Raw genomic sequence first — 12,375 nt, forward strand, 5'->3', positions numbered from 1 at the left:
GATCTGGGCCCAGATCTGAGCCCAGATCTGGATTGAGATGCCTATAAATAGAGAAGGAGGGCTTATTTTTGAGAGGTTGGACTTTTGAGAGGTTGAAGGCTAAAGAGAGGAGAACTTTTGAGGGGGAACTCTGCTGGGTTAAAGGCTCAAGACTAAAAAAAGGTTGGAGCTTTGAAGACTCGGACTTTTCAGATCTGGTTCTTGGCGATCATCCACGCCAAATAAGGCAGGAGTTCGAGAGAGATCAGATCTAAGATCTACACGGTCATCCTCCGGATCAAAACTTGGTTTTTGATCCCGAGAAGAGTATCGATTTCGCTTGGTCGATTTCGATTAATTAGGGCTATTATTTCCTTGGTGAAATAATCCCCTCAGCTGTTATTTCCTTTGTGAAATAACACCCGTCATACCGTGTAGATCCGACCGGATCAAGATCGCGCGGTGGTCCACGGATTAACCCCGGCGCAGGCAAAGAACCCACACAAGCGAGAGACCGCAAAACAGGATCTTGCGATTTGTTCCAAAAAAGGAAAGTTGTAATCTTTTAAGATTTTTTGATTTTGTTGTAACCGGATCTTATAAAAAGACCGGATCTTTTGTAACCGATAAACTGTTGCTCAAGGAAACAATGACTTTAACAAAAACAATTTTTCCCACGAACAATCTGGCGACCACAGTGGGAGCCACCGATCTCACTGCCGAGATCGTTGCGTCGCAGCCGCGGATCTCGATCCCGGTCGGGGAGGAGGTCGAGTATGAATTCGACCAACAAAAGTTCGAGGAGTATCTGTCATCTTCGTCCGGATCCACCTCCCCCCTTAAGTCCAAGAAGTTCTCCTCCAGGAGAAAAGTCCGTTGGTATAGAGAAGTGCAGAATACCAACGAAGATCTCACCCTAATTGATGCCAAAGTTGCATTGGGTGAAGCTCCACCGACCTCCAACCAGGTCAAATCTGTTCTCGCCAATTCCTCCGCCGCTGAGGGCGTAGTGACTCTCTCAAAGAGAGCCCGCCAGAGACGACGTCAACGCCTGGCGCGGCAATTCGCAAAGGCAATGGAGTCCACTGATGGAATCCGCTATAACGCGGATCTGAAGAACAGGAGAGGTAAACAGCCTCAACAACCAATAAACGGAATCGTTCGACACTTGAGGAGCGCATTCGCAAGCGCCGCGCACTGTCAGCGCAGGCACGGGCTAAAGTTCAAGAAGCTCGCAGAAGACTGCAGAAGGAAGTGGCCAAAAAGCCGCCACCAACCCGCCAAGTATGGAGGCCGAAGTCTGAAGCGGCGATCCAGGCTAAAGAGCAACCATTGCAGCCTTCAGCAAAAGTTCAACCTCCAGTGAACCAACCTAAATCGTCGATAATTCCCATAACTGCTCTGGGAGATCGCGCAGGACCATCTCGAAGAAGGAGGTCAGTTTTGGAGCGCCTCGGTCCACTTTTCGATGAGCGATGCAAAACTCCAGTTCAAGAACGTTTGGGCCCGATAAAGAAGCCCCGAACGACTCAACATGCTGGGGGTCACCGCCACCCTCAACATGACAAAGAGATCATGGCAGCTAGGCGCACCAATTTGCACATTGAAGTCCAGGAGCCAACTGAGAATTCACGCCCACAAAGGCATGTTTCGAGGCGCGTGACTCTTGAAAGCCCAAGGAAGGCAGTTCGCCCTCAGAAGGAAACATTGTCGTCTAATGACGATAGCGTTATACCTGAGAAGTCGTGCCAACACACGATTGGTTACTCCGACCTTCAAACCGACGAGTTGTACTATCGTGTTGGGGGTACAAGTAAAACCATGAAAAGGAGTCCTCGAGAACTAAAGACTCAATGCCCCTGTTCCAAACTCATTCGGGCAGTATTGTCAGAGTGCAACTGCATCAAGACAGTCCCCGAAAGAATTTCGATTTTCGAAAGGCTCAGTACCAAAACGCCAAAACCAAGGCCTAGGCATTTCCTACAAAGAAGAACGGTAGTTGAAGATGGAGAATTTCTGAGGGTCATCACTAATATGACCAGCAAAGGGACATCGACACAGGATAATCCTGAGTTGATTCCGGAAGCACCCCGGCGTGTAACCCGTCTGCAGTCTGGAGCCATCATACGAGGAACTTATGGTAGGATTCGGACAAGATTACCTTCAGAAGATGAAGAATCAGATGCCTGCTCTGCAGTCGCATCAGATAATACAGTATCCAGCGAAGGACAACCCCGCGAGTCACTTATGATAAGCGCAGAACAAGTAGCCAAGATGCTCGAAGAAGCCATGGCTAAACAACAGGAGAGCTTCAGGTTCGAAATGCAGATGGCCATGCAGAATATGAGAGAAATGCATGACCAACAAATCCAAGCGCTGACAAACCAGCAAGGCGAACCAAATAATCGTAACCAGGTCAATCAAGAAGATGAGGACACGGGTGCAGATGAAGCTCATAATGCCAATAATCCTCCCGTCAATGCAGGCGGTGGTATCGAGAATGCTAGTCATAACGCCACACTTCCACCTCAGAATCGTGCTAACGAAAATACAGGTGAAAGTTTAAAGATTAAAAACCTCGAGAGCAAAATCAATACGTTGATTTCCGCTCAAGAGAGGAAGAAGACGGGCATTCCTTGTCCATACCCAAGAGAATGGGAATCAATCCCGTATCCGGCGAAGTTCAATCTAATTAACTTCACGCCGTTTGATGGGGAGGGTTCACCCACTCAGCATTTGATTTACTTCAAATCACACCTAGGGGTTATCTCTGGTAATGAGCCTCTGATGGTACGGTCATTCGTTGGCACTCTTCGTGGAGCCGCCTTCGATTGGTATCGCCGCCTTAAGCCAGGAAGTGTGAATAGCTGGGACGACATGGAGACTAAATTCCTCACCAACTTCTTCGACGATGACACTGAGATATCCATCGGGTCATTGCTTGACGAGAAACAGAAAGACGGAGAATTAGTTGATACCTTCATCAAAAGGTTCCGGAACAAGGCGATGAACTGTCGGGACCCGATCACTGAGGAGTTCATTCTCTAGACTTGCCACAATAACCTCGCATTGGACGTGTTGGAAGCAATGGGGACAGTACCGTCCAAAACATGGAAGGATTTGAAGGTCCGAGGAGAGCAAGCCGAGCAATTCCTCAAAAGGAAGAAGGCCGAAAGGAGCCAACCGATGGCTAATCCTCCGAACTCGAACTTCGCCTCTCGTGGTAGGGGCAAGGCACTTGCAGCGGCTGTTGATCAAACGTCGCAACAGCAGCCCCGGAGACAGCAGAAGACTTCGGATCAGAGTCTCCAAAAAGATTACTCATTCAAGGACGAAGATGTTCCAGCCATCTTCGAGACCCTTCTCGAAAGCAACAAGATCAAGCTGCCACCCATCACAAATCAGGAGGAAGCTGACAATACTGCGGATCCGAAGTACTGCGCGTACCACAGGAGGATCCTTCATCCCACCAAGGCGTGCTTTACTTTAAAGAACAGCATCTAAACCTTGGTTGAAGCCGGTGTTATAACGCTAGGGTAAGCCAATTGAGAACGTCAAGACTCCGACAAGTATAAGAGTATAAACTGCTTCTCAATCCTCCGACCGGTATAAGAGGTTAAACTGCTCCCTGATACTCCAACATGTATATGAGTCTAAACTGTTTCATTTCTTTCACGGGAAGTTCCTGGAAAATTTTTATATGTAATATTCTTAAGGATAACCCGGTCATGTAACTGAGTACAATGTCGGACCCAGTTCCACAAGGGAAGCTAGGGGTGGATTATTCATGTATCAGGAAGTTCCCGAAAGAATACCACGGGTGATATTCTTAGGGATAACCCAATCACTATAAAAGTGATAAGTAAAACATCCACATTTAAACTCTAAATGTTAGAATGTTTTCCATTATTGTTATCAAATTCACTAATTCTCATGAGTTATCTTGTTGAGACGAGATTCGATCCTTTTGACAGATTAATCTTTCCTCACAAAAATCCCCCACTGATCAAGTCAATTGACGGTGGGTCCACTAAATTTTCTGTCCGCCAATTCATGGCAATTTCCAAAGCTTGACGTGTTAAGTCCTGATTACTTAACGTCAAAACCCTTCATCGAGTGGCCAGTACAAACCAGTATTTCTACTGCTACTTGTATTCCACTCCCTTTGCTTTCAGGTCAAACCTATAAAAGTTAGGGCCACAACCAAAATCCCCTCTCGATTCCTTCAATGAACGAGAGGCCCATAAATTGAGCAATCAAACCTTCCTACAGTTAGGATCGTCTTAAACCTCCCATTCGGTCAAACCTTCCTACAGTTAGGACCAAAACCAAAATCCCCTCTCGGGTCCTCCAATGAACGAGAGGTCCACTTTTAAATCGAGTGATCAAACCTTCCTATAGTTAGGATCACCTCAAACTCCCGCTTGGTCAAACCTTCCTACAGCAAACCTTCCTACAGTTAGGGCCAAAACCACAATTCACTCTCGATAAACGAGGAATTCACCTTTAATTCAGTAATCCAACCTTCCGACAGGCCAAAACCACAATTCACTCTCGATAAACGAGGAATTCACCTTTAATTCAGTAATCCAACCTTCCGACGGTTAGGATTATCTGAATCTGTCCGATTCTTGGAGTGGAGATCCCACTTCTAGTTTCTTTTGCGCTGGAAATAGGATATAAAATTCTTTCTTTTCAGAATCAAGGAATAAAATATAAAATTCTTCCTTTCTTGTATCCGGGTTCACCTTCACCCTAATAGAAGACCGGAAAATAGAATATAAAATTCTTCCTTTCCCACACCAACTTTTTTCAAGAATTTATCAATCTAGGATTCATCATAGGAAGTTTATCTCGAATCCTAAGCAGGGATAAGCCTGCGCCTAACACGCGCTGCCGGTTTAGTCTTTCTCCGTAGAAAAAGACACCAGAGTTCGATTCTGGGGTATCCTATCCTGAAGCCTAAACAGGGATAAGTCTGCGCCTAACCCGCTCTGCCGGTTAGTTCTTAACCGTTAAAAAGAACACCCGCCCACATATTCAATATTGTGGCAGGTTGTTATTAATAACACCAAAATCCATGCCTTACACGCATGGGGAATTTTATCCTGAATCCTAAGAAAGGATATGCCGACGCCTAACACGCGTCGTCGGTTTAGTCTTTCTCCGTAGAAGAAGTCACCAGAGTTCGATTCTGGGGTATCCTATCCTAAAACCTAAGTAGGGATAAGTCAGCGTCTAATATACGTTGCCGGGTAGCCTATTCTCGTAACAATGGTGAAGTCTACGTATTCGAAGTCGTAGCAGCGAGTCTAAGGGAGTTCATTCCGTTAGCACAACGTTACATGCGGAACGGATTTAGACAATCCGCATGCTAGCCCGACTCAAACGGTAGTCGGTAAAGGCTAATCAAATCCGTTGAAGGCTGGGGGTTAGCCAAAAATCCTAAAGTCAACGCCTAACACGCGTTGCCGGGTAGCCTATTCCCGTAACAAATGGTAAAGCCTATGTATTCGACATCATAGCACAAAGTCTCAGAGAATTCACTCTCTTAGCACAACGTTACATGCGCATGCTAGCCTGACTCAAACGGTAGTCGGTAAAGGCTTATCAAACCCGTTGATGACTGAGAATTCGCCAAAAATTCTATAAATGCGAGTCATTGACGCATCAACTTTATGAGTTGGTCTCGTGACTTTGGCATCCAACAACTTCGGGATAATATCCATATATGCAGACGAAACAACTGTAATAGTTGGTCCTGCAGCCCCAAATTTGAAACCGCCAAGCTCCAATTCCTTAAGAGCTTAAACTGTGTAGACTCCAGTAGACGTACGAGTATAAACGGTGTCAAAACACCGGACAACGCGTTGCAAATGAAGACTCAACGCCAACAATGGATAGTCAGTTCCGTGTTGAAACAACAAACACGAGCTAAAGACCAGAAAATCAGGAATTGACTTCAAGTTCAAAATTCTGACAACGGTCAGATAATAAATGCAGCACCGGAACCCTTGCAGACATTCGACAAAGCACTAAATAGCCTGGAGGATTGAAGGAATCAAGAATAGAAGCCATTCCAAAGTCCCGTCATACCGATTGAAGGTTGGGACAATCATATCCAAAGTGTTCCAGACTCTTCCATAAAGGAACAAGGCTGAAATACTTTGGAGGGGGTATCTGTAGGCGTATAAAACTGCCTGAAGGTCCCTTAACACAGCTCGGCGCGGTGATTCGACAAACCAACGAACCATCGAGCGATATATCCAAGCATGTTCGTTAGACCACAACACTGAAGCCAAGTGAGATGCGACGAAGCGGATTAACGAGGCGACGAGGTTAACGAACCGCACGCAAATAATGGAATACATCCAATCGCGTGTCCAATCAAGCTAATGGGTCGATGAATCAACGAGTCATCCAACCATAGAGTCCACCACATCAAACAAGATTGGGAGCGGACTCGAACGAATCAAGATCAAATCAAGATCGAATCCGGACTCAAACTCGAACACCGAAGCGGATTTACTGCCAAATCAGGATCCAAACTGTCAAATCAGAGTCCAGATCAATAATGAAGTTCGGATAAACCGCGAAACCGGAAAACGGGCGCAAAACCAAACACCTGGAGGGCTAGGCCGAAACCGAGCCACCTCTAGGTGGCCGAGCCACCTCTAGGTGGCCGAGCCACCACTTGGTGGCTCAGCCACCAAGGTGGCCGGCCGAGCCACCAAGGTGGCCGGCCGAGCCACCAAGGTGGCCGGCCGAGCCACCAAGGTGGCCGGCCGAGCCACCTTTTGGTGGCTCGGTGGCCGAGCCACCCAGGTGGCCGAGCCACCCAGGTGGCCGAGCCACCCAGATCTGGGCCCAGATCTGAATTGAGATGCCTATAAATAGAGAAGGAGGGCTTATTTTTGAGGGGTTAGACTTTTGAGAGGTTGAAGGCTAAAGAGAGGAGAACTTTTGAGGGGAAACTCTGCTGGGTTAAAGGCTTAAGACTAAAAAAAGGTTGGAGCTTTGGAGCTTTGAAGACTCGGACTTTTTAGATCTGGTTCTTGGAGATCATCCACGCTAAATAAGGCAGGAGTTTGAGAGAGATCAGATCTAAGATCTACACGGTCATCCTCCGGATCAAAACTTGGTTTTTGATCCCGAGAAGAGTATCAATTTCGCTTGGTCGATTTCGATTAATTAGGGCTATTATTTCCTTGGTGAAATAATCCCCTCGGCTGTTATTTCCTTTGTGAAATAACACTCGTCATACCGTGTAGATCTGACCGGATCAAGATCGCACGGTGGTCCACGGATTAACCCCGGCGCAGGCAAAGAACCCACACAAGTGAGAGACCGCAAAACAGGATCTTGCGATTTGTTCCAGAAAAGGAAAGTTATAATCTTTTAAGATTTTTTGATTTTGTTGTAACCGGATCTTATAAAAAATCCAGATCTTTTGTAACCGATAAACTGTTGCTCAAGGAAACAATGACTTCAACAAAAACATTTTTTCCCACGAACAAAGGCTGCATTACTCCCTCATCTTGGAGCTTGCTTCTGTGGGCTATAGCATTGAGGCGGGCTTCTAATTCCTCGATTTTAGCCAACTAAGGATTTTGCTCATTCTCAGCTTCTTCTTCAGAGGATGATTCTTCGTGATGAGTTTCTTCCTTAGCAGTCTTATTCACTCTTTGTCTCCCCTTTGATATAGATGATCCTCCTTTCCGGGAGGATTGCAGCCAAGGTTGTGACTTAGCTTTCTAGAAATTGGCTCTATTTGTAATGATCTGAGCCATCATATCCCGAAGTTGATTGATGATTTCCTGTTGTGCTTGGAGCATGACCTACTGTTCAGCAACCCTCTTTGAAAGGTCTTCAGAATTTTCTGCCATATAGGTGAAGTTCTCATGCTCAATAAAAGAACTTGATGATTGGGACTCTGTAATAGCTGAGTGTTCATCCTCGAAATAGGTTCCTCTGGCTAATCTTCGATAATCGGCAGGGGGAATGGCTCCTATTTGCATGAACGAACGACTCTTTGCATTGGTGTTTTTCTCGACAGTAATTCCCACAAGTTAGAGACTTAGGATGAACCTCTCACAGAGGGTGAGGATAGAGATGGAACCCCCTGTCCGTCAGTGGATGCGACTAGTTCTTGGCAAACATGAGTTTTAAATCCATGTTGATCTTTTTGAACACGACGAATCACATCACGTTCCGAAGAAGGAACACGAGGGTAGTGTTTAGCTTGATTAACACAAGACCAAAGTTTGTGTTTTGGTGATAAAATGCAGTCCTATGATCTGTGTTTTTCCGATGAAACGTAGTCTTGGAGTCTGCGTTTTGGTTCTGAAATGCATGCCTGAGAGTTGCGTTCCATTTTGAAAACGCTTCCTTGAGGGTTGCGTTTTGGCTCGGTAACGTTCCCTTGAGATATGCGTTTTGACTGAATAACGTGCTCCTGAGAGCAACGTTTTGGCTAAATAATGCGCCCCTGAGTGCTGTGTTCTGCTTGAATAACACACTTTTGAGAGCTATGTTTTGTTTGAATAGCATGCTCTTGAGAGCTGCGTTTAATTTGGTTCATGTGAAGCTCTTGTTTGGGCTCATGAACACATGTCTCACATTTCATAGTAGAAACACAGAGCTTAGAGTTTCATTTTTAGCTCACAAGCATGAAGCTTGCGTTGGTTGAGAGATGGCTTTCTTGGAGTTGTGCTCATCATCGAGATCTTCTCCTTCATCGAGTGGCGTTCTTCTTGGCATGTTTTTAAGGTTTTTTTAGTGACGTCATGGCGTTGACGGAGTTGGTCGTCGCGATGGGCTATTCGTGACCCGATACCCGTTGCTTTGGCATGGATGCATAACCTTTAACTCGGTGGATGAGTTTGGAAGAATCTGAGCCCACTCCTTCGGAGGAGGGGCTGTTCGAGCACTCTTGGCTAAAGGAGAAGGCTTCCTTTAGCATAGGAGCAATAGTTGGAGCTTTAGTCTCCTTGAAGACTTTGCGGATCTTGCGCATAACCCTGGGGCTATGGGATCCGAAGGAGAGTAACTCATCATACTTGTCTTAATCAAACTCGATGATTAGAGTTTCAACGGACGTTCCAGCAAGCTTAATGTCGGATTGTGCCACCACTTCTTCCTTGGTGAAAAAGCTAGTCCTCGGCAGAGTCGTCATATTTTATTTGTTGGAAAATTTGTAATAAAAAAATAAAAGAATTAAATTTGATTTATTCTTTCTAATTGCTTAGAAATAGAATGTTTACAACTCTCTCAATCTCAATTACAATTTGAATTTCCTGATTACAAAAGAAAAGAGAATTGATGTGAATTCTCTCCTTTGTTTAAATTTGGATTCTTCATGGTGGCGATGGAGTACCTCCCTCGAATATTCGCGTTGAGATTGCTCTCTGTTGACATCCGAACGTCTTGTTTCACTGGAACATGGTTGATTCCTCTTGATTGATGTTGAGGATAAGTTGTGTGGCAAGTTTGAAAATAACTCTTAATGAGTTTAAGAACTCAGGGCGAGTTTAATCTCTTTAACAAAGTTAATTTGAACTGAAAATCAGTTTATAAGCCAAGTAGGAAAGCTCCATGAATGGCTCATGATGATGCTCCAGGCCTTACAAGATCAAAAGATGCTCCAAGAGATAATTGACGATCTCAATTCTTCTGTAATTCCCCAAAAAGCCTGCCCCGAACTCAATTGAGTTTACCCATATTTATAGGGGGTTAAGGGGTGTAACTGCCCCTTAATCTGCTCCTAAGTGGGGCAAAAATCCCTCTAATCATAGGGGAAAATGATTTCTAGAATCGTTCAGCTCGAGCTTGAACGAGTCAAATGCCGAAAATGGCATTCTGGGCCCGAACTTTATGTTTTAGACTTGAAACACAGAATTAGGCCTGTTTTAGGCTGAAAACACTGTGTTCGCACAGTGTTGTAAATCTAAAACATAGAGTTAGGACAGAGACGAACTCTGTGTTTTGGGTCCACAAACTATGCGTTTTCAACTGGAACGCTGGGGATGAATCCTGCGTTTTAAATCTGAAACGTGGGTATAACCTCTACGTTTTGATATTGCAACACAGGACCGATCGACCTCCGCATTTTGATATTGCAACGTAGGAAGGACCTCTGCATTTTGTTGCTAACACACGGTGAGAACCTCTGCATTTTATTCTGGGAACACGGCCACGAGCTCTGCGTCTGGACTTGAATGCTAGGGATGAACCCTGTGTTTTGAACTTGAACGTTGGGGATGAACCCTGTGTTTTGCATCTGGAACGTGGGCATGAGCTCTGTGTTTTGACATTAGAACATAGAGGTGAGCCTCAGGGGAGCTTGGTGAGCTTCAGGCTAAGTTCAATGTTTAGGCGAAGTCCAGTCTTGCAGACGGACTTTGGAAGATAACTTGCTGTGAAGAAACAGGTTATAACTTTCAAACCGTAAGTCAGAATTGGAAAAATTATATATAAAAATTGACTATCTTGACGAGATGGAGCCAACCAACTCCACTCTATAGGGTTCGGTTTGCTTCTATCCATTTCGCCAAATTCCTTACGGTTTGAGAGATATTTGTGTTTTGATTTGAAGAGACCGTCAATTTGTAGTCTCTTTTGCTAGAGTGTTACAAAGATCGTCATCTTGTAACCTTCATCTTGGCTCCTTGAAAATGTGAGAGTTGTCAGATTGTAACTTCCACCATCGGTGTTTGATGGGGATCAACTATCTGTAGTAATTTTTAGGCAGCCTACACAAGGATTGATAAGTTGATTATCAGAGGTGTATTGTTAACATGACAAATTAGGAGTGATACAAGTTGAATTCATACTCCGTAGGGATGCTAATCGTCAGAAGAGTAACTCGATGATGTTTGTAGATCTGTCATCCAGTGGATTCCAAGCAATCAACCCCCAGTCTTGATTAAGACTTAGCAGGGGAGGAATTTTATAGTTGACAGAGGTATTCTAAACAACTCAAAAAACTTATTACTTATAATCCAGTGGACTATAAATAAACCAACCCCCAGTCTTGAACAAGTGCAGGGGGAAGGGGTAGATAGGGCACATCACCTATTGGGCCATTATTCATCAAGTCGTTCAGTAACATTGGACTATAACGACTATAATTAGAATAGAGACACGTCACACAATAGGCCGCTATCTGAAGAGTTTGGCTATCAGAGGTAACTATTAACGTGATAGCTTTGGTGGACCCGCCATCCTATTGAAGAGAATTGGCAAGTTAATGGACTATCAGAGGTAACTATTAACGTGATAGTTTTGTGGACCTATAATCCTATTGAAGAGCATTGGCAAGTTGATAGACTATGAGAGGTAAATGTTAACGTGATAGTTTTGTGGACCTGCAATCCTATTAAAGAGGATTGGCAAGTTAATGTAAGAGGTAACTGTTTACGTGATAGTTTTGTGGACCTACAATCCTATTGAAGAGGATTGATTTCAGTGATCATAGTATCTTCCCCTTCTGATTGGGAAGATTGTGCTTGGTCCCATTGCTCAGGTTGATCCTGCTTATTTTGTTCTTCAGCTTTGACCCTGGCAATAATTTTTTGAGCCTGTTCGTCTTGATAGATTAGTTATCTCCAAGAACAATATTCTGCAACCCTCATTTGTGCTAGAAGGTCGGTCTGTAAGTTGTGTCGATAAGTCTCCACTAAGGTAGACTATGTCATACCTGACGAACATCTAAGAGCCATGCTTTGAAACCTCTTGACGAAGGCTTTGACGGGCTCCCTCTTCGTTTGCTTAATGGTGAGAAGGGTATGGATAGAGACTTCTGTGTCCTCTTTAAAAAATCTTGACAGGAAGAGTCTCTCTAGATCCGTCCACTTTTGGATAAATCCGACAGACAGTTTTCTGAACCATTCAAAGGCAACTCCTTTGAGGGTGTTAGTGAACAATCGAGCCAGTATAGCGTTGTTTGATATCACATTCCCAGTCTGTAACTTAAAATGATAGATATGTTGATTTGGTGATCCTGTGTCATCAAAAGTTTATAGCGTCGGGACCTCAAACTTTGGAGGATAAGAGGCTGCATCCTATTCGGTATGATAGGGTCTAGTAACTCCCTCATCTTGGAGCTCACTTCTGTTAGCAAAGACATTGAGGTGGACTTCTAATTCTTCCATTTTGACAGACTGAAGATTTTGCTCATCCTTAGTCTCTCTTCCTTCATCAGAGAAAGATTCCAGGTTGTGGGCTTCTTAGTCAGAAGAAGCACAATCAACCACTTTTCCCTTCCCTTTACTTATGTGAGGTCGGGATGAAGATGTTCTTCCTCTTCGGGAAGATTCTTGCATTGATGGCGAATTTGTCTTCTAAGATTTGGCCATGTCTATGACATATTGAGTCATCAGGATGCAGAGTTCATTG

Source organism: Asparagus officinalis, chromosome 8 (genome assembly GCF_001876935.1).
Source record: "Asparagus officinalis chromosome 8, Aspof.V1, whole genome shotgun sequence".
Lineage (NCBI taxonomy): Eukaryota > Viridiplantae > Streptophyta > Magnoliopsida > Asparagales > Asparagaceae > Asparagus > Asparagus officinalis.